General features: G+C 32.6%; 1 protein-coding gene across 10 annotated transcripts in view; it reads left to right on the top strand.

The window, feature by feature from the left end:
• Positions 1 to 22097, top strand: part of RNF152 (ring finger protein 152) — a 107735-nt gene that overhangs the window by 75827 nt on the left and 9811 nt on the right. The window lies entirely within an intron of this gene.

Here is a 22097-nt window from a genome sequence, read left to right on the forward strand (position 1 = left end):
TGGAAACAGTTGGAGTGGGGAGATGTTTGTTCTTAATAAAGCATACTCAGTTGTTTTTTTTGTTTTTGGTTTTGGTTTTTTGGATATTCCAGTATTGGCACTTTATTTCCTGGCATTTCCTCCTAGGTTAAAAAGTATCCTAGTACTGACTCTGAGGGCTATATCGGCCATTTACTTTCAGCCAGAAATGTTAATGGTAAATAGAAATTCTATTTATACAACAGATGAATATTGGGCATTCTTGGATTAAGATAAGATTTCTAAGAAAAGCAATGGGGTTACTACTTCTTACCCTACAGAAAGAGACTCCTTTTATTCAAAGTACACAAATATTTAGCTTAATTTGGGCCCTATGGGATACGCTTTATGCTTTGGGTCCTATTTTTTTATATATTCATATTTAGAGATGGACATGTAATATACAAAATGAGATTTTGAGTATCATTATTATCCTCTTTAAGCCTTTGACCTTTTTTACTCCTTGGAAATTCTCTGATTCTCCCATTTCCTTCTCACCAGATGTCCAATAAATAAGTTGTCACGTCCTGTTGAATAAATCTTTGCATTATTTCTGACATTATCCTTTTTTCTCATCACACTGTTGCAATGATTTAGGGGAGAGGAAAACGAATTTGGGAAAACCAGATTTTGATTCCCAAATTCCTTCATCTTTCTGGGCCTTAAATTTCCTCATCTGTTGATTAGGTCTGTAATTCTTACACCCTTTTCCACTCTAAAATCTTAGTAACTCCTGTGTAATAATAATAATAATGATAACAACAACAATAATAATAGTAGCTCACATTTATATATCCTTACCATGTGCCAGGAACTGTGCTAAGCATATTATATTTTCTTGTTTGATCCTGACAACAATTCTGTGAAGTAGATGCTATTGTTTTCCCCATTTTATAGAAGGGAAATTAGAGAAATGGATTATTTTTGTTCAGGCACTCATTTTTCAGTTAGTCTTTTGTAATGGTCTCGAAAATAAACTTTTAATGGCTTTCCATTGTTTATTGAATGACATAAATTCCTAATACTGGCTTTCAAAGTGGTTATACAATTTCATCTAAATTTACCTTTCTATAGGCAGTGTGTCTCTTTATGACAGACTTGAATCCGGAAAATCTGCTTTCAGATTCTACTTCTGACATTTACTAGCTCTGAATTCCTGGACACCATTCAATCTCTGAACCTCAAGACTATTGATTAGTAACTGGAAATAACACTTGTAGTATCTGGTTCAGAGATGTTGTGAAACTCAAATGAGATAATACTTACTAAAATTCTTTTACAAACTTTAAATTGCTATCGAAGTTTATCTCATACTTTCCCTGTTCATATAATGTACAATGTGCATTCTAGCCAAAATGAACTATTCCTTGAAACTTATATTCTCCATGCCTAGAATGGATTCCCATAACCTCCTGCTTCTGTTAAAGCTTTTTCCTTCCAAATCCAACTCAGTTGTGATATCCTCCCTGAGTACTGGGTGATGATGAATGAACTTTATGCTTTAATTTTTTTTTTTCATTTCTACATTTATTGTTGCATTTTATTGTAACTTCATAAACATTTACAAATCACTTTTCTTTGTGAGAAAGCTTTTTTATAATATTTTTTTATTTTTCAAAATACATGCAAAGATAGTTTTTAAGATTCACTCTTGCAAAACCTTGGGTTTCAATTTTTCTACCTCCTTTTTCCCCATCCCCCTCCTGTCGATAGCAAGTAATCCAATATAGGTTAAGCATGTTTAATTCTTCTAAACATATTTCTACATTTATCATACTGTGTGAGAAAAATCAGATCAAAGGGAAAAATGAGGGGAAAAAAGTAAGCAAACAACAACAAAGGTGAAAATATTATGTTGTGATCCACATTCAATCCCATACCCTCTCTCTGGATGCAGATAGCTCTCTCTATTGAAAGTTTATTGGAAATGGCCTGAATCACCTCATTTTTGAAAAGAGCCAAGTTCATCACAGTTGATAATCACATAATCTCTTGTTGATGTGCACAATGTTCTCTTGGTTGTACTCACTTCACTCAGCATCAGTTCATATAAGTCTATCCAAGGTCTTTCTGACATGATCCTGCTGATCGTTTCTTATAGAATGATGATATTCCATTACATTCATATACCATAACTTGTCCAATCATTTTCCAACTGATAGGTATCCATTAAGTTTCAGTTTCTTTCAAAAAGAATTGTTGCAAACATTTTTGTACATGTGGGTTCTTTTCCCTCCTTTAAGATCTCTTTGGGATACAGGTCCAGTAGAGACACTGCTGGATCAAAGGGTATGCACAATTGATAGCCCTTTGGGCATGGTTCCAAATTGCTCTCCAGAATGGTTGCATAAGTTCATAATTTTACCAACAATGTATTAGTTTCCTAGTTTTCCCATATATCCTCCACCATGCACCTTTTTATACTTTGCCAGGACCTCCCCTTTGTGTTTCTATTCTCCCTTATATCCTGATTCTTGGTGACATGTCCTTCCCCCCAGTCCTTGACAGCAGTGGTTGTGTCATATGTCTTTTCATCCCCACTGCACATTTTATTTGCTTAATAATTGCTTGTCGAATGAATTGTAATTGCTACCATCTTAATATTTAGACAAATGATGATCAGCAGGAGTGGAGTTATTTTTCTTTATTAGCTCTGTTCTTTATTAATTGTAATTTGTACCAAAAAGCCATAGAAGTCTGTGATCAAAGCAACTCAGATTTTCAGATTCTCAGTCTGTTGCAGAAACCAGCCAGTTGTCACACTGGATCCCCATTTAACTGCCTTCTTTTCCCTGGAGACCTTCCATGCTGTCAGTACTGCCCCTCCATAGCTGCTTGTAGAGTTCCAGCAGGTGCCTCTTTAAAAACAGGTTAAAAAGTGCTATAAATGAAGATCTATTTGCATCTACTTGAAAAATGAGGTTTTCCCAAGATTGTAATCAAAGAAATGAGAGAGAGAGATAGCATGGTATAATATATGGAAGGATCACTTTGCTTCAAGTCAGGAAAACCTGGATTCAGATTTTGCTTTTGAAATGTGCTGACTGTTTGACCCCCATGAAAGTCATTTTTAACTTCAAGTGCTTTAGGCAAGAGATATTAAACACATTGGGCTTCATGAGACTCACAATAGTCCTAAGTATAGTCTAAACCAGATACAAATGTAATTGGGAAATCTTTTTTTAAAAATACTACTTTTATTTCTTCCCACTTACATGTAAAAACAATTTTAACATACTTTAAAAAAATTTGAGTTTCAAATTACCTACCTGTCTTTCCTCCCCCCTCATCAAGAAGACAAGCAATTTGATATAGCTTATACATATGCAGTCACATGAAACATATTTTCGCATTAGTTATGTGGTAAAAGAAAACATAACCCCCCCTCCCAAACCTCAATTGGGAAATATTTAACAAAATAAAATTTTATATGTATACACACACACACACACACACACACACACACATACATGTAATTTTCTAAGTAAACATGTGGCATTCAGGGATTTTTATTATGGTTTACTGACCCACAATTTCTACTTGACATACCTTGCTTTTGGTGACTTTCATGGGAGTAAGTGCTAAACTGCTTTGCAGAGGGAGTTTTTTCATCTGGGAATGCTATTATCATTAAAATCACAGGTTTTCAAGTTTAGTGATATCAAACTCAAATAGAAATAAAACCATAAAAGAGGTATATTGACTTAGAAAACCATAAATCATCATTATCTGTTTTATGTATACATATTATTCTATATGTATAAAACCATAATAAAATGTTTTTATTTATTTTAAAAAACATTTCCCAATTATATTTTAATCTACTTCTGGCCTTATGAGTTTCTTGACAATCTCAAGACTGTGACCTATAAGTTTGACATCTGTATTCTAGTTTTTTTCTCTTTGTTTTGGCATATTTTTTTGTCCCAGAGGAAATCTAATGGTTCTCATACATAATAGCACTTTGTCCTTCATACATGGAAATAATGCTGTGAAGCTTTTATTTTTCCAATAGCCATAAGAGATTTGTGATAATCCATTCAAATACTCTTGATCTTTCCCCCTTCTAACAAATACCATGGATTTGCAAAGGAGGTGGTTGAATTTAAGTAGCTCTGTAGTCATGGAAATGTGGAAAGGTTAACTGCCCTGCTATAAGAGCAGTTATAGAAAGATCTATGAAACAAGTGACTGCTGTGTTTTTTTTTAAATAAGGAAATATATGCCCATGTCTCTCCCCCATCTTCATAAGGAAGATTTCCCTTTGTGTAGCATTAGCTCTAGAATATGTCCTTTTCTTTATGGCAGACCTTATAAGGACCCTTGACACATCCAATTATATGTTAGCATCACATTTAACTTTATATGCATTTTCAGTTTGAGATGTGATGTGTTACCTCAGCAGGTTAAGTGGGGGGAGAGGAAGGGAAAGACAAAACCAGCAGGGGTACTCTAGAAATGTGACTGAGATAATTAATGGGATAACAAAAGTGAACATCACTGAAAGGTAAATTGGGGTGAAAATTTCTACTCTAGAATGAGAGCTAGAAATGAAATATCCCTTCATCATCTTGTCATAATACAGCTTCTAGGAGAGATGCCATTTAAAAAAAAACACATAGTTGCCTTGGTCCCTATGCTTTCTTGCTCTCTTTCTCATCAATTAAAGAAAACACATAGATAAGAAAATAACAGGTAACAATTATTCAGTACTGTTTAGTTAATACAGTTGTGTCTATTCTCATTTCCTCAGGAAATCATGTTTCAAATCATGTTTTGGTATGTGTCTTTAGTATTGTATGACCTCATTGAAATTTCATGACACTGGAAAACAGAGCAGGGTTGCCACAATTGAAGCTATCATTAGAAGTACATTGTAATTCTAAACTTAAATCAGGAAACATTTGTAGTTTTAACAGTCATTTACTTGAAATCAGTTTGTATTTGAAGCTTCTTTATATTATATTACTATTTTTGTTCTCCTCCACCCTCTTAAGCAAGTTGGATTTGACTTTGTTTCATGAGATTATTAAATAACCTGACAATGTTCTTTACTATATAAGATTGTCTGTCTCAATAAACAAATGTAAATTGATGTAAATTCATCTACTGATATCTATATTAGTGATTAATTTTAGTTAAGTTTATAATTGGGGATTACTAATAATTAATATTTATAAGGTACATTAAGGTTTACAAAAGCACTTTGTATTAGTTTACTTAATCCCTGCACTAGCTATGTAAGAAATTATTATTATTGCCATTTTACACAGGAACTTGAAACTGAGAGAATTAAATTGCATGCTCAGGAAAATCATCTTGGAGACAGGATTTGAGCCTTGGGCTATCCCACTCCAAGTCTAATACTTTTTCCCATTATGTTATGTTGCTTCTCAATTACTGTTGTAGCTACATTTGTAAGTAAAATAGCAAAATATGCCAAAATATGGGGGTTGACTTGTTTTCTCCATTGGAGAGCTGTGAGTTTTGGTAGGAGGACTAGAATTTGGCTAATTGAGAGAATTCTTCCATTATTTCACTACCATGCTGCCTTAGGATTCATTTATTCACTTGTCTAATAATTAAATAGGGAGTATTATTGAAATAACCAGGTTCAGATTTATTAGAGATAGCATGCAAAGGGCAGAAAGGACTGACAAGAAGGAAAAAAATAGTGTTTAGAAACAAAGATTAATGTGTACAAAATGTCATTTCAATGCCAAAAATAATGTTTTCTGATCGAAACTGCAGTTGTGGTTTGTTGTTGTTGTTGGTTTTTTTGTTTTTTGTTTTGTTTTTTTTTTTCCTGGCAGTATCTAATATGGAATGAAGCTAAAGTATGCTTGTTTAAATCAAGATAGGAAGGTTCAAAAGTTACTTTTTAAATAAAAATAAAACACATTATGTTCTCATTTTTAATGATTTTAGTACAAGATTATAAGCTCCATGAGACCAAAAGCTATATCTTATATCCCAGGATCTAGCAAAATATTCTACATGTTAAAATTGATAAACATTTGATAATTTCTTAAACCTTTAATACAAATATTCACATCTAAAAGATGTGCTTTACATTTTCTGATATATAATGTATACATTTTCATTGTAAAACAGTGGTTTTTATTTCTAATTTTTAAAAAATCACTTCTGTAGATAGGCAGGAAACAATGATGTTTGATTGTTTTATCTCTAAGACTAAACAGAAATGTGTGAAATCATTGAGAGGTGAACCAGTTTCAAGGAAACAGGGTCATTCAAAGATATTTGAGTGAATTATTTTGGTCACACTGTATTGAGAAGGGTCAATGAAACAAAATGTGATGATTTTTTTTTAATATTACCTTTTTCTTTTCACAACGAGAAAATGCAATATTTTTCCATTTCTTCAGATCCCAAATGACTTTTCTATTCTCACAGAGAAAATAATTCTACATCTATATAATATGCTGCTACTGTTACAATTTTAATGCTTTTTGATGTGTTTAGATATTTAAATGACTTCTAGTTATTCATTCCATAGACATTTACTAAATCTTATTTAAGTGCCAAATGCTGTGCTAAGCGCTAGAAATACAAATTCAAGCAAAAAGATAGTTTTTTCCTGTCCTCAAAGAACTTATATTCTAATGAGGAAGACAACAGATAAAAGGGAACTGGAGAAAAGGGAAAAGTAGATACCTGGTCATAGGAGCATATTAGAGAAATCAACAGGACAGAATTCTGGTGGGAAATGAAGAAATAGCTGGACTGGATGCTGTCCTAAAGTGGAGGCTCTGGGGAGAGACACCTCCCCTCCAATCACAGGGAGGAGCCCCCAGAGCAAAGGATGTTTCCAAAATGTTAGTTCTAGGACTGAAGTGATCTTCCAGGTTGAAGTTGTTCTTGAGGAATAATGGAGAAATGCAGAGGGAGGGAACCTTGTGGAAAATGAAAATTGATGAAAATTTATTTAAACCTTATCAGAAGCCATGTCTTTAATGATTTTTCCTTGTGTCTGGAATTTATTTCATTTAGTATATTGGGGGTGTTTTGTTTAGGTTAGTGGTATAGTCAGTTTTTCTTGTCAGCAGTTGATCATTTAACTTGAAAAACTTATATTCCTTTGGGTAGAGCATTCACAGGTAAGGATATGATATCCAATGTAGACCGAAGAAAGGGAAGGGAAAGAAGGAAGGAAGAAAAGTTAAAAGAAAAGAACTCCTGGAATTCTAGGGAAGCCCCAGGGACTCCTTAGAATGTCTTTAAATTAAGAAAGTAAAATTCATAGGATCACAAAAGAAAATGATTATATTGAAATACAGTTATCAGAATATTTCTAAAAATAACTCCAGGATGTTTTAACCCTTTTAGCAAAAACTCCAAAAGCCAACCACACATTTTTGCAAATGAGGGAACTGCCACTCAGGTGGGTGAAGGGTCTTTCAGGTTCTCAAGAAGCTGGGATTCTATTAAAAATTATTTTTTCAAAGAAAGGCTATATGGATGATAGTGGTATTGTGATCAGAGCAATGAAATTGGAGTTAGGAAGATTTGATATTTACTAGCTCAGTGAAATCTCTTTAACCCTTACGTTTGCCATCTATAAAATGGGAATAATAACCTAGCTCATGGGTTTACAAGGATCAAGTAAAAAGCATAAGTAAAGTATTTGTAAACCTTAAAGTGCTGTGTGATAACTATTTCAGTTAAATAAAGAAAAAAAAGAATGGACCCATGCTAGAACAAAAAAAATTCATATATAATGATATTTTTGAACTTCTAATACAATAATCACAGCTAACATTTATTTGCCACTTTAAAGTTTACAGAATTTCTTACAAATATTATCTCATTTTATCCTCAAAACAACATCAGTAAGTAGGTGCTTTTATTACCTCCATTATACAGATGAGAAACCTGAGGAAAATAAAAGTAAAATGACATGTTCAGATCACATACCTAAGTGTCTAAAGCATCATTTGAACTCAGGTCTTTTTGATTCATTCAGCTGCCTAGATACTTGGTACTAAAATTATTATTTTTTTAAATATAAAAATGACCCTTTTTGGTGATGGTAGAAGAGTAATTATGGTTAATGAAAGGGGGGAGGGACAGTGTGTCCATAATGTATTTCTTCCTCATAAGCAACCTATTTTATTTCATTATAAATATTTGAAAACAAGAGCTTTATACACGGTAGTTTTTAGATTTTTTTAATGGACTGAATATTCCCTTTTATCATGTTACTATTAAAATAAAGCAAAAGATAAGTTTTGAAGGGTGCTTATGGGAGTGGACTGGGAGAGGAATTAAGTATAATAGTTATAAACATTAGAAGCAATAAATTAAATAAATAAAAATAAATAAAATAAATAAAAATATAGGATTTTCTTATTTCATTCTTGTAGCTGATTTTCAATATTTGGATACAGAAGCAGCTAATACCACCTCCTTTCCTGTATTAATGTACACCAATAAGTTAACTGACATTCTTGACACTATAGTTGTAGAACTTTTACAAGTATTTTCCTTTAAATTTTGTTTCATTGGCCTAATCTTTACCTTCTTATCAGAGCAACTGAGCGATGTTCATGGTATGTATAGTGCATGTCTTTTTAATAACCTTCAAAATTGTAACTAGCGATAGGTTTTTTTTTTTTTCCTGCAAGCTCTATTAACAGAAACATCTGGCCTTCCCAAGCTTAAGAACTGTGGTTTCATTGAGCTTTAATATCCCCTTGCTGAAAGCTCCTTGGTATAAATCAAATTATAAAGCAATGACATAGGAATGTTCCAACATTTATCTAAATTTAAAATTAAAATTGCATTTCAAGTAATATCCTATAACATTAAGAGAGTTGGAGAATAATCTCTAAGGTTAATTCTTTACCCAGTTTCATCATTACAGTAAACATCTTATAAAATTATTACTACTATTTGGTTCTTGAGTGTTGGTTCATTAAAGCTTCGACAAAGAGGGGTTAAATAATTTTAATATGATATACCTGTACCCAGAAGAGTAGACTTTGAAACTTTATTTCATTCTATTGTGTCCAATTATAGTTGCTCAATAGTCAGTGAATTTGGCATCAGGAGATCTTGGGTTCAGTTCTAGCCAGATACTCAGATTCATATTAATTAGCTTTGTGATTCTGGGCAAATCGTTTAATTTCTCTTAGTGTCCTTGCCTCAGTCAGATGGGAATAACAATAGCACCTATCTCACAGTGTTATTTTGAGGATCAAATGAAATATCTGTAAAGCATTTTTTCAAACCTTAAAATGCAATCTAAAAGTAATTCTTATTATATACTCTTAGTTCCAAAACAATGCGTTCCCTATCAGATTTCTTCAAAAGTTAAAAAAGAGAAACATGATATTTTATTATACTTTCCTCTCTCCACTCCTCATACATTTACATATGGCATGGGAAAACTGTGCAGTGAGATATAAGTAAAAGGAAATATTGGGAAGGTACTCTTAATAACTATAGTGTTTGTAAATCTGTTTAACCTAAAAGTGAGTAAAATCTTGACTAATCATAATTATAATTTTGTTTTTATGATAACTTATGGTTACAAAACTATTTCACATACTTTATTTCACTTGATTTTCAAAAGATCTGTGAAATAGATGGGATATCAATTATCATTTTAGAGACAAGGAAACTGAGGTAAACTGAGGAAGTGATATGAGTTCTCTAAAGGCATATAAAATTGTATTTTTCTCAAATCTTTTGTTCTTTCTATTCTATTGGAATTATCTATATTTTTAGTTCTTTTGCAGTGATAGTATTTTGCTATGATGGGAAGAGCTTCCTGGTGACTATAGAAATTTGGTTTTATATGAAATAAGGAATCTGGCAAAGTACCTTGCAAACTAAAGGAAAGAGCTGCTCTTCTTCTTCTTCTTCTTCTTCTTCTTCTTCTTCTTCTTCTTCTTCTTTTTTTTTTTAATTTTTTATTTTATTTTATAATTATAACATTTTTTGACAGTACATATGCATGGGTAATTTTTTACAACATTATCCCTTGCACTTACTTCTATTCAGATTTTTTCCCTTCCTCCCCCAACCCCCTCCCCCAGATGGCAAGCAGTCTTATATATGTTAAATATATTACAGTATAATTTAGATACAATATATGTGTGTAGAACCGAATTTTTTGTTGCACAGGAAGAATTGGATTCAGAAGGTAAAAATAACAGTTTACATTCATTTCCCAGTGTTCCTTTTCTGGATGTAGCTGGTTCTGTCCATCATTAATCAATTGGAATTGGATTAGCTCTTCTCTATGTTGAAGAAATCCACTTCCATCAGCATACATCCTCGTACAGTATCATTGTTGAAGTGTATAATGATCTTCTGGTTCTGCTCGTTTCACTCAGCATCAGTTGATGTAAGTCTCTCCAAGCCTCTCTGTATTTCTCCTGTTGGTCATTTCTTATAGAACAATAATATTCCATAACATTCATATACCATAGTTTACCCAACCATTCTCCAATTGATGGACATCCTTTCATCTTCCAGCTTCTAGCCACTATGAAAAGGGCTGCCACAAACATTTTGGCACATATAGGACCCTTTCCCTTCTCTAGTAGTTCCTTGGGGTATAAGCCCAGTAGTAGTATGGCTGGGTCAAAGGGTATGCACATTTTAATAACTTTTTGGGCATAATTCCAGATTGCTCTCCAGAATGGTTGGATTCTTTCACAACTCTACCAACAATGCATCAGTGTCCCAGTTTTCCCACAGCCCCTCCAACATTCATCGTTATTTGTTCCTGTCATCTTAGCCAATCTGACAGGTGTGTAATGATACCTCAGAGTTGTCTTAATTTGCATTTCTCTGATCAATAGTGATTTGGAACACTCTTTCATATGAGTGGAAATAGTTTTAATTTCATCATCTGAAAATTGTCTGTTCATATCCTTTGACCATTTATCAATTGGAGAATGGCTTGATTTCTTATAAATTAAAGTCAATTCTCTGTATATTTTGGAGATGAGGCCTTTATCAGAACCTTGAACTGTAAAAATGTTTTCCCAATTTGTTACTTTCCTTCTAATCTTGTTTGCATTAGTTTTGTTTGTGCAGAAACTTTTTAATTTGGTGTAATCAAAATGTTCTATTTTGTGATCAATAATGGTCTCTAGTTCTCCCTTGGACACAAACTCCTTCCTCCTCCACAAGTCTGAGAGGTAAACCATCCCATGTTCCTCCAATTTATTTATGATTTCGTTCTTTATGCCTAAATCTTGGACCCATTTTGATCTAATCTTAGTATGTGGTGTTAAATGTGGGTCCATGCCTAGTTTCTGCCATACTACTTTCCAGTTTTCCCAGCAGTTTTTGTCAAATAATGAATTCTTATCCCAAAATTTGGGATCTTTGGGTTTGTCAAAGATTAGATTGCTATTTTTATTCACTATCTTGCCCTGTAAACCTAACCTATGCCACTGATCAACTAGTCTATTTCTTAGCCAATACCAAATGGTTTTGGTGATTGTTGCTTTATAATATAGCTTTAAATCAGGTACACTTAGACCACCTTCCTCTGACTTTTTTTTCATTAGTTCCCTTGCAATTCTCGACCTTTTATTCTTCCATATGAATTTTGTTGTTATTTTTTCTAGGTCATTAAAATAGTTTCTTGGGAGTCTGATTGGTATAGCACTAAATAAATAGATTAGTTTGGGGAGTATTGTCATCTTTATTATATTCGCTCGGCCTATCCAAGAACACTGAATGTCTTTCCAATTATTTAAATCTGACTTTATTTTTGTGGCAAGTGTTTTGTAATTTTGCTCATATAATTCCTGACTCTCCTTTGGTAGATATATTCCCAAATATTTGATACTATCGACTGTTATTTTGAATGGAATTTCTCTTTGTATCTCTTGCTGTTGGATTGTGTTGGTAATGTATAAAAATCCTGAGGATTTATGTGGATTTATTTTGTATCCTGCGACTTTGCTAAAATTCTGAATTATTTCTAATAGCTTTTTAGCAGAGTCTTTGGGGTTCTCTAAGTATACCATCATGTCATCTGCGAAAAGTGACAATTTGATTTCTTCATTTCCTACTCTAATTCCTTGGATCTCTTTCTCGGCTCTTATTGCCAAGGCTAGAGTTTCTGGTACTATATTGAATAGTAATGGTGATAGTGGGCAACCTTGTTTCACTCCTGATCTTACAGGGAAAGGTTCTAGTTTATCACCATTACATATGATGTTTACTGAAGGTTTTAAATATATGCTCCTTATTATTTTAAGGAATAGTCCATTTATTCCTATACTCTCAAGCGTTTTTAGTAGGAATGGATGTTGGATTTTATCAAATGCCTTTTCTGCATCTATTGAGATGATCATATGGTTTTTATTAATTTGATTATTAATATGGTCGATTATACTAATAGTTTTCCTAATATTAAACCAGCCCTGCATTCCTGGTATAAATCCCACTTGGTCATAGTGTATTATCCTGGGGATGATTTTCTGAAGTCTATTTGCTAATATCTTATTTAAGATTTTAGCATCAATATTCATTAAGGAAATTGGTCTATAGTTTTCTTTCTCAGTTTTTGATCTACCTGGTTTAGGTATCAGTACCATGTCTGTGTCATAGAAGGAGTTTGGTAGGACTTCTTCTTTATTTTTGCTAAGGCAATTGGGGTTAAGTGACTTGCCTAGGGTCACACATCTAGGAAATGCTAAGTGGTCTGAGGTCAGATTTGAATTCAGATCCTCCTGACTTCAGGGCTGGTGCTCTAGAAGAAAAAATTTTAATTTCTCTTTCATTCCAGAGGGAAAATTTCAGAATAATAAGATAAGATGTTGTTAAGGAAGGTCTATACATTTTGAATGATTTTTTTTTTTTAACATTTCTTCATTATCTAGTTTTTGGGAGCTTCACTTTTTTTCCTATATAAATTGCTTATGTCCAAATGGAAAAATCAACACCATTTGAATTATTGCAGTAGAAAGTTAAAAGTAAGAAAAAGTAAAGTGATATCTATATTGACAGCTGACCTAAAATGATAGGCATTTTTAGTGCCAATGCCTTTAGGAATCTCTTTGAAATGTTCTTAAGGATAAGATCTAGCTTTTGAGATACAAGGCCAAAGAGACTAGTAATATTAAGAAAGTCAAGGAACAGATACTTCATGATCAAAGGAAATCGGAACTAGAAGTGATTTTTATATAATTTGATTTATATATAATTTATATAATCAGAAAACTCCATCAAATTCCTTTTGTTGCAATTATTATTGAGTTTATAATGGCTAGCTAAATAAAGTACATACTATGTGTCAGATACTATTGCTCAATACTTGATATATAAAAATAAGGAAGCAAGATAGCCCTTACTCTTAAGAAATTTGCATTCTAATAAACTCAAGAGGTAGCATGAAGGACTCCCACACAGGAAGAATGTGGCTGCTGTGGAGATAGAGCAATAACAATTTTTCCACATTTAATTTGAAAACATTTCAAAAGATGTTCTCTTGTTTTGCTTGAAATGGGTTTTGTTTTTCTTGCTTTCTCAATGGGGAGAGACTGGAGGGAGACAATTCAAATCTGAAAATTAAATTTAAAAAAATTTAAGAGCCATTAGTTTCCTATTGCAGAAAACCTTTCCCTCCCTATAACTCCTTTCTAGCCTTAGGGTACTTCAAATTAAATCAGTGTTCTTCATCAGTGATTCTGTGTGCTGCTTCTGAATTTTCAAAGAATGCTTAATATATTTGGAGAGTTTATACAATATACCTTCCTTAATCAAGAAGAAATCTTATACAATTTTGCTCTATGAACTAGCATGTTTTATGTTAAAAAATGCTCTTGAATCGAAGGGTCTGTCATTTTACCAGTGTGGGTACTCTATCTACCACTGGGAATCATATTCATAGTTCATGAGTTACTATAATTGAAGAAATTTATCGCATGGTAGTCAGTCTTAGGATGATGAGCCCCTTGTAACTTAACCAGGACAGCCATCTAAATACACATATATCCTTCATTAGCAGGACCATGTTATAACATAAGCAGAGGTCCCCAAACTTTAACATAGTTTCTGATATGTAAATGGTAGAGTAGCTCACAGGTGATAGTACAGAATCACAGAGGTATGTTATACTAAGAGAAAGAGCTTGACAGCATTCCCCAGTGAGAAGCAGTATATAAGAGCAGCCCCTAGACGGCTTTGGTGAATAGAAAAAAATGGAGGAGCTGCATCCTTAATGGGACCATCAGTTATATTTTTCATCTTGTATTTTGGATTAAGCACAGCAACATGGTGCTCACTTGACTTCTATTTTTGAAAAACAGTAATGACTTTTTTTTTTTTTAACATCTTGAGGGCCATTTTATTTTGATGACAGCATTTCTAACTAGGTTTTTTATTTGTGGTTTAGAAAAGGAACATTTCTTAACTGTTCCTCATAGTCATTTTCTCTTTATTAAATTTACAAACATATCCTGAAACTATTCATAAATGTCCTTTTAGTCTGAAGAATACCATCCATATTTCATCAGGATAGGCCCTTCTATTTTAATTCAGACTTTTCTTGGGGTCTTAGAGATATGCTAGAAAGGCTACCTGACAGGAAATCTAGAAATTTGGGTTCCAGTTCTCTTCTTGTTGCTAACTGGAAATGTAACTTTGAACAAATCACTTAACCTCTTTTATTTTGTCTTAATAGAAATATGAGCTGCTTTGATTAAATAATTTCTAAGGTTCTGATGTTGTAGGATGATATAAGTACAATCTTCCAGATTGAAGAGGGCATTTGTTTTATGTTGTTTTTCCATTGAGTTGTGCTCTTGTCTCTTCACATCCCATTTAATTTTGGGGGTTCTTTAATTTGCCCTGGCAGATACTCATGGTCTGCTAAGTTGTATGTTTTTTTAAACTTATTGCTTTACCTCAGTTAACTTTAATTTCTCTAGTGTCTTCAGCTTTACTCAAAGTTCTGCCAGTCTAGGAAATTAATCAGAGTTCGAATAGTATTTGTCTGTCCACTTGATTGCATCTTTCATTACCTCTTTTCTCTAGAGAACCTCTGGGATCCCCTGGCACTCTTTCATAGCTAAGCTACTCCCTGCTTTTCTGACTGTCACCACTTTTTTGACTGTCATTGGGTAATCAGAACAAACTAAAAATAAAACAACGTCCCTGATTAATGTCAAAGTCAACATTGCTCTCCTGTCAGAAGCAGACAGCTTTTTCGGCCTCATAGACCTTCATTCTTTAAGATGACCTGGAGTACTTTCAGCTTATGACCATCTATGAATTTTGATAGTAGGGAATGATTCAAGAAGGATTTTGACTGAAAATACCATAGACAGTTTCTTTATAAAAATACAAATCAAATGCAAGATCCAAACCTTAAGGGGCTTTAGAAATCTCTTCAGCTACTTCCTTTTATAGATGAGGAAAAGGAAGTCAAGATTATTGATTTATTATTATTATATTATTCAAGGTCACAGAGGAAAGAGGTGGATAGAATTTCCAAAAAGAAAGATTTGTTTATATATATGAAAAAGAAAAAACATTTCTTAATAAGTAAAGCTATTTTTCTCTCCTCCCTCATTTTTTTTGGGGGGTTATCTATGTACATTCATTTTTTAAACATATTTCCATATGAGTCATATTCAGAAAGAAAAAGCAGAACAAAAGGGGAAAAGCATGAAAACAACAAAAAAAATACAGAAAAAAAATGAACATAGCATGTGTTGATTGATATTCAGTCTCCATAGTTCTTTCTCTGGATGTGGATGGCATTTTACATCCAAAGTTTATTGGGATTGTCTTGGGATTTAAAGCTATTTTCAAAATGGAAAAGATTGCCTTGGGAAGTAGTAGGTTTTCTCTCTTTTGGGGTTCTTTAAGCAAATGCCAGGATATTACTTGTTGGATAACTGATTGGGTATTCTATTCAGATTCATAATAGATTCCATTTGTTAGGTCCCTTCCAGCATTTATAATCAAAGATTTGTGAGATAGTAAAGTCAGGATTTGAACTCTCATCCTCTTATCTCTTAAATTGCATGCTCTTTCATCTAGGGCTACTTTATCTGTTAATTCTTGCTTGACACTTTTATTAAATACATGCTTGCTTATGTGAAATAGTCTGTCAGAGAGCAAAAAGTAGTGTGGAAAAAACAGAAGGAAAAAAAGTGAGCATAGCAGGTGTTGAGCTACATTCAATCTTCATCATTTTCTTTCTGGGTGCCTAAAAGAAAGAAGACAAGTTTAGCAGGTGAGTGGAGGATGGACTAGAGAGGGGCAAGATTTGAGTCAGGGACCAAATTTGAGCAGTCCAAGAGAAATATTGAGAGTTTTAAGTAGTGTCTTTGTTTGGCTACAGATGTGAGATATGGAGAGATTATCACAAGCTCAGAATCATCTGAGTCCTCACTCTCTGCTACCCTATAGCCACTCAGTTACCAAGAGAGGAGTGAGCAGAAATCACTTGGGGATCCTATGAGGAATTCTCAGTGGAGTTTTAGTTTTATTGGTCATGAAAACTATTTTCCAGTGAGACAAATCTAAAGTAACTTAGATGTGACTATAAAATAAGTTGTCATAAATCTTCAAAAATTGATTTTAAAAATAGCTTTCCTGGTTTTAGATATTTGTATAGACAGTATGATGAAATAGCTTTTAGGATATTGGTTACCACGCAGGACATGTCTATTGTTTTTTTCTAATTGGGGTATAGTATGTTTCTTAAAATGTACCATAACTTAGTAGTTTTTATTTACTGAAATACTAAGATATGTAGAATCATAATTGCTTTATATTATTGAACTTAAATATTTGTAGTGTTTTCCTGTAGTATTATTTAATATGGCCAATGTTCTAAAGATAAATCATAAAATTTAAGAGACAAGGCAAAATGGCATAATGTGTTCTCTGGCTTTTTCCAGAGACAGCTAGAATCAACATAACCATTAATGTAAATGAATCATACAGAACCATTAATTAAAATAGTCATGACAACTACAATGTCATCAATATGAAATCACAAAATTGATTTAAAATGATTTATTATTATTAACAAAGTTGCTATTATTGCAAATTAGAATATATGAGGCTTCCTGAGAATCTAAGCATAAAATCTTAACATCAAAGCTGCAAATGGTTATCTAGACCAGAGCTCCTTCAACTTTTTCCAGCTATGACCCCTTTGTGTCCAAGAAATTTTTATATGACCCTATCTCAAATCTGAGACGAGGTGTTTTGGGCAATGCTCTTGCTTGCACAGTACAAAGCATGTATGTAATATGTTCAGAACCAAGGCTACAGTGAAGTCACATGATACAAGCACTGCTTGAACCACTTCAGATTCATTATGTGTTTGATTTTGAATTAGTTTTTAGTCATTGCATTCAGAAATCTTTTGCCAAATTTTTCATGACCCCCTAATTCGGTTATGTGACCTCATTTGGAGGCTCACATTTAAGATGCTTTGATCTAGGTTAACATCTCATTATTCTAGGTTACTTATTTTATCTTTTAATAGTTAGATGCTCCTCAGACTGGAATTCAAAAAAGTTTTGTGAATTATAAACTTAAAGTATAGTACGTTTATTCTGTACCACTGACAAGTTTCAAGAAGTGTTATGTAATTTTTCTTTCTGAATGTTTAAAATTGTTATTTATAAAAATGATCAGAAGAAATTTTCTGTGTTGGGGAAAAAAAATAAAAAACATTGAAATGTTCCCTAGAAGCCCCACAAAACTTTATTTCCTTAAATTCCTGTCTAGTCCTTTATGTGTGGCATTTTTTCACACTTACAGAAACAAGATCTCCTTTTTATATATGTAATTCAGATTTAAATGGAAGTAATATTTATTGTTCAGGGGTAGATAAAACCAATGTAATAAGTAAATGACAAGTTTACCTAACTAATCTATTTATTCAGTATTACAACTAAATTACTAAAAATTATCTTATTTATAAAAATTAATAAAGTTCATTTGGAAGAATAAAAGGTCAGAAGCTTCAAAGAAATTACTGGAAAAATATGCAAAGAAAGGAGATTCAGCAGTATCAAACCTTGTTAGGTGAAAGCATTGTTGAAGTGCAAAAGGATAATTGCAATTATTCGAAGTTTAAAATTTTCTTATATAAATAAAACCAGTGTAGCCAAAAATAGAAGGAATGCTAAAATTGGGGGAACTTTCATGGATAATCTCTATATAGAATGTGATTGTGTTAGAATATTGCTGTGATATAAGAAATGATGAGTTGGGTGATTTAGAAAAACATGGAAAAATTGGATCTATGAAGGAAGATGCAATCCACCTCCAGACAAAGAGATAACAAGTAGAAATATTTATAGTATGGTCTTACATATGTATGTATATGTGGGTGTTTATCTGCATTTTATTGTAGTCTTTTTTAGGGTGGTGGGGAGAGAGAGGGAAAGGTAAAGTAAAAACTGCACAGCAGAGAAAAAAAGAAAAGCTGGATAGCTTTGAAAAGAATATATATATATATGTATGTACACACACACACACACATATATATATGTATATACATATAATACACACATATAGTTTTTCTAGAAATGGACTTTTATTGTTTTATATTGAATCCTCTCTTATCGGCTATGTACTTGGAAATGTTCTCTCCCCCTCTCCCCCCATTTTGTATTTAAAAATGAATTTTTAAAATTTACAAATAAAATACCCAAGATCTCAATCACAAAATGAAGTTATACATTTGTTCTAATCATTAAAATTTTGACATTGTCTCAAGTCTTTATAGATTATAATAATCATTATGGTAGCTAGAAGTTATGTAATGCTTTAAAGTTGACAAAATACTTTGCAGATATTATGCTCTTATTATCCTCTTGTTATCCTCACAACATGGGAGATAGATACCGTAGTTTCCCGTTTTGCAAATAAGGAAACAGATAGCTTCAGGTATCAGATAGTTAAATGACTTGCCCAGTTGTACCTGGTTAGTACTTGAGACCAGATTTGCATATAGGTGTTTTTGAACTTCAGGTTCAAGATTATCTATTGCCCCATTTAGCTTCCTAGATAAAGATAATAGCTGGTATTTACATAGCATTCAAAGGCCTACAAAGGCTATATATAAATGTCTATATACACACCCCCCCAAATATATGGGAATCTATCTACCTATACACATTTATGTACCAAACATAAAATCTCATTCTTTGAGAATGAAGTTGAGGACTATGACAAATGAGTACTGAATACCATATCTTTTTACATATTAATAAAACAAAAGACAAAATAGTTTTGTCAAAGAAATGCACAACTCACAAAAAGTCTTTCCTGTTTCACAGTTGAAATTATATGTGATTATCTTCTAATCCATTTCTTTTCTTTCTACAAGGTTGACTCAAGATTTTCTAGTTTATGAGGAAAGAGGGAAAGAATGATTCATCATTAGACTTGCTCTATAGCCTCATAAATTCTCTTCTCTTTACCTAACTAATCATCATCATCACTAATTATGCCCTAGAAAATAAACTGGAATTCAGTGCAGCGTAGTTTAATACAGAATGAAATGATTTATAAATTATAGATACTGCTGTCAAAATACTTTAAGTAATTAAGCCCTGAAAATATGAACTGCACTAAATTTCCTCTGGTCTTAAAAGAGGATATTGGATACTGTTCATTATGTTAGCATTGGGTTAAATGGATGGAGGTAGAAGTAATAAAATTAAATTTTAAATTTGGATCATAAAGAGGTTATAGACTAAAATAGTAGTGGTGGAAGGAAGTTTTATAGTTGGTTGTTATCCTAAGGCTGCTCAAATGTTTCCGATTTTTTGTGACTCCATTTTGGGTTTTCTTGGTAAAGACGCCAGAATGTTTTGCCATTCCTTTCTCCAGCTCATTTTACAGATGTGGATATCGAGGCAAACAGGCTTAAGTGACTTGCCAGGGTAACTAGTGCTTAAGTCTGGATTTGAACTCAGGTCTTTCTGATCTATCCAATGTGTCATCTAGCTATCCTATACCATAATATATTCCATTATATTGATATGCCATAATTTGTTCAACCATACTCCAGTTGATGTCCCCTCCCTTTAGTTTCTAGTTCTTTGCCTCACAAAACGCTACTATAAATATTTTTTGTATATATAGGCTGTTTCTCTTTGCATCGCAAATCCCTAAAATTATGGTATCCAAGCTGGTTGAAGATAAAAAGTAATTTCTTCTGTAAAAATAAAAAAAAAAGTCCTTCCCCAATTCATAAAATATGCAACTACCATCTTGTCCCTGTTGCTTCTTCTAATTGGATCTTCTCCTACTGAATTATGTATTTTGACTCTTGCCTGACCTTGTATTTCTATAACCCATGAAATTAAACAGATATTATATTGACATGACAATATTTCCTAATAGGGTATTTCAACAATCTGGAAAATACTTATTAAGTGCCTGCTAGGTACTGTACCTGTGATTTCATTGGTATGGAGTATTTCTGTTTTAGGAAACTCCCTTTAAGTCTGAGGTTCAGCGAGTCTTCGAGATGTGTTTATGGTAACCATAGCTAAAAAGTGGTGGGTCATAGATTAAAATACATGATTCAGGTCCAATATCCTTTTAATTATATTACTATATTCTTGAACTAAAGTGATTTTCAAGACAATAGAATTTTAATTTTATCATAGATGTCAAATAGAAAATGAAGCTCCCTTACACAGAAATTATGTCAAACTTGAAGAATATTTTGTAAATGAGTATATACCCAGGTTCTTATTTTATAAAAATTGATGGTGATCAAAGAATTAACGATACCTGACAAGAGTTTTCTCTTGTATTTAGGGAAGAAAAGAACAGGAAAGAAGAAATGGCCAAAGCTTAAGTTTATGATGGCAAATTAAGATTCTTTATTGTTTCTTTCTCTTTGGCAGTGTTTGATTGTTAAAAACTGTATTTGGTTTAGATATGTCTTTGGTTCACAAAAGGTATGAAGTTCGGCAAAGTAAAGGCCTAAAAGAAAGACAATCTCTTTCGATTGTTTATTATGAACACATTTTAAAATAAAATTTTGTTTATTTTTTTCAATCAGTGAAAATCCAAATTCTGTCTTTCTCATCTTTTCTCTCCCATTCAGAAAAAAAAGTTAAACAAAATATCTGTTGTGAATATGTATAATCAAGCAGAACAATTTCGGTGTTGACCACATTCAAAGAACAAAACAAAACAAAACTAAACATGTCTTAATCCTTTATTCTGGTTAATTTACCTCTCTGTCGGGAGATAGGTAGCACTTCTTCAAGAATCACAATTATTAAAAAATAATTTGTAAACTACTTATATAAGAAATATTCTATATGTGTTCTATATGCAGAATTAGAAAGTTATTAAAAGTGATCAGAATCTATTAGAGACATTTATTTATGAGGGAGAATCATCAGTACTAAGCATCCTGCAGACATCTCAACCTGTCTAGCTCATGTCATTATCTCTACCAACCTTCCTAATTTTCTTTTCTTTTTTTGGGGGGGGGCAGGGTGAGAAGAAGTGCCCTTATACTGCTAATCATTCAAGTTTGTAACCTCAATGTTTTCTAGTCATCTCACTTTGCAGTCTTGAAAGTTATACTCCATTTTCTATTACTTCTCCAATTTAGACTTTGCAACTGACCTCTATAACATATCAAACATCCATTCCCTTCATTCTAACCATGTAGTTGAGGATATTACCCCTTGCTTGAACTATTATATTAAAATCCTTTTTTGCTCCTTTGTTTTCAAGTATTTATTATCTTATGTGTTAGATGTTAGTATTACAGAGACAAAACTAAAAGTTGTATACCCTCAAGAAGCTTACATTCTATCAGATATATATGTGTATATATATATGCATGTATGTAAAATATATATATTTGTTTCATTGGTAGGATGAAAGCTATCTTAGTGTGAAGTCACAAAAATAAAAAAAATTGTCTCTTAGAAGTCTTTGCATACCTACTGCCTCTGACACTCAGACATTCATCATGGAGCACAAAAAAAGTAATTTAATCTTTTTTTTTTTTTTTTACATCACTTTCCTCATTAGTAAAATGGGGATAATGCAAATAATGCCTTCCTCAAAAT

This window comes from Sminthopsis crassicaudata, chromosome 1, assembly GCF_048593235.1.
Source record: "Sminthopsis crassicaudata isolate SCR6 chromosome 1, ASM4859323v1, whole genome shotgun sequence".
Lineage (NCBI taxonomy): Eukaryota > Metazoa > Chordata > Mammalia > Dasyuromorphia > Dasyuridae > Sminthopsis > Sminthopsis crassicaudata.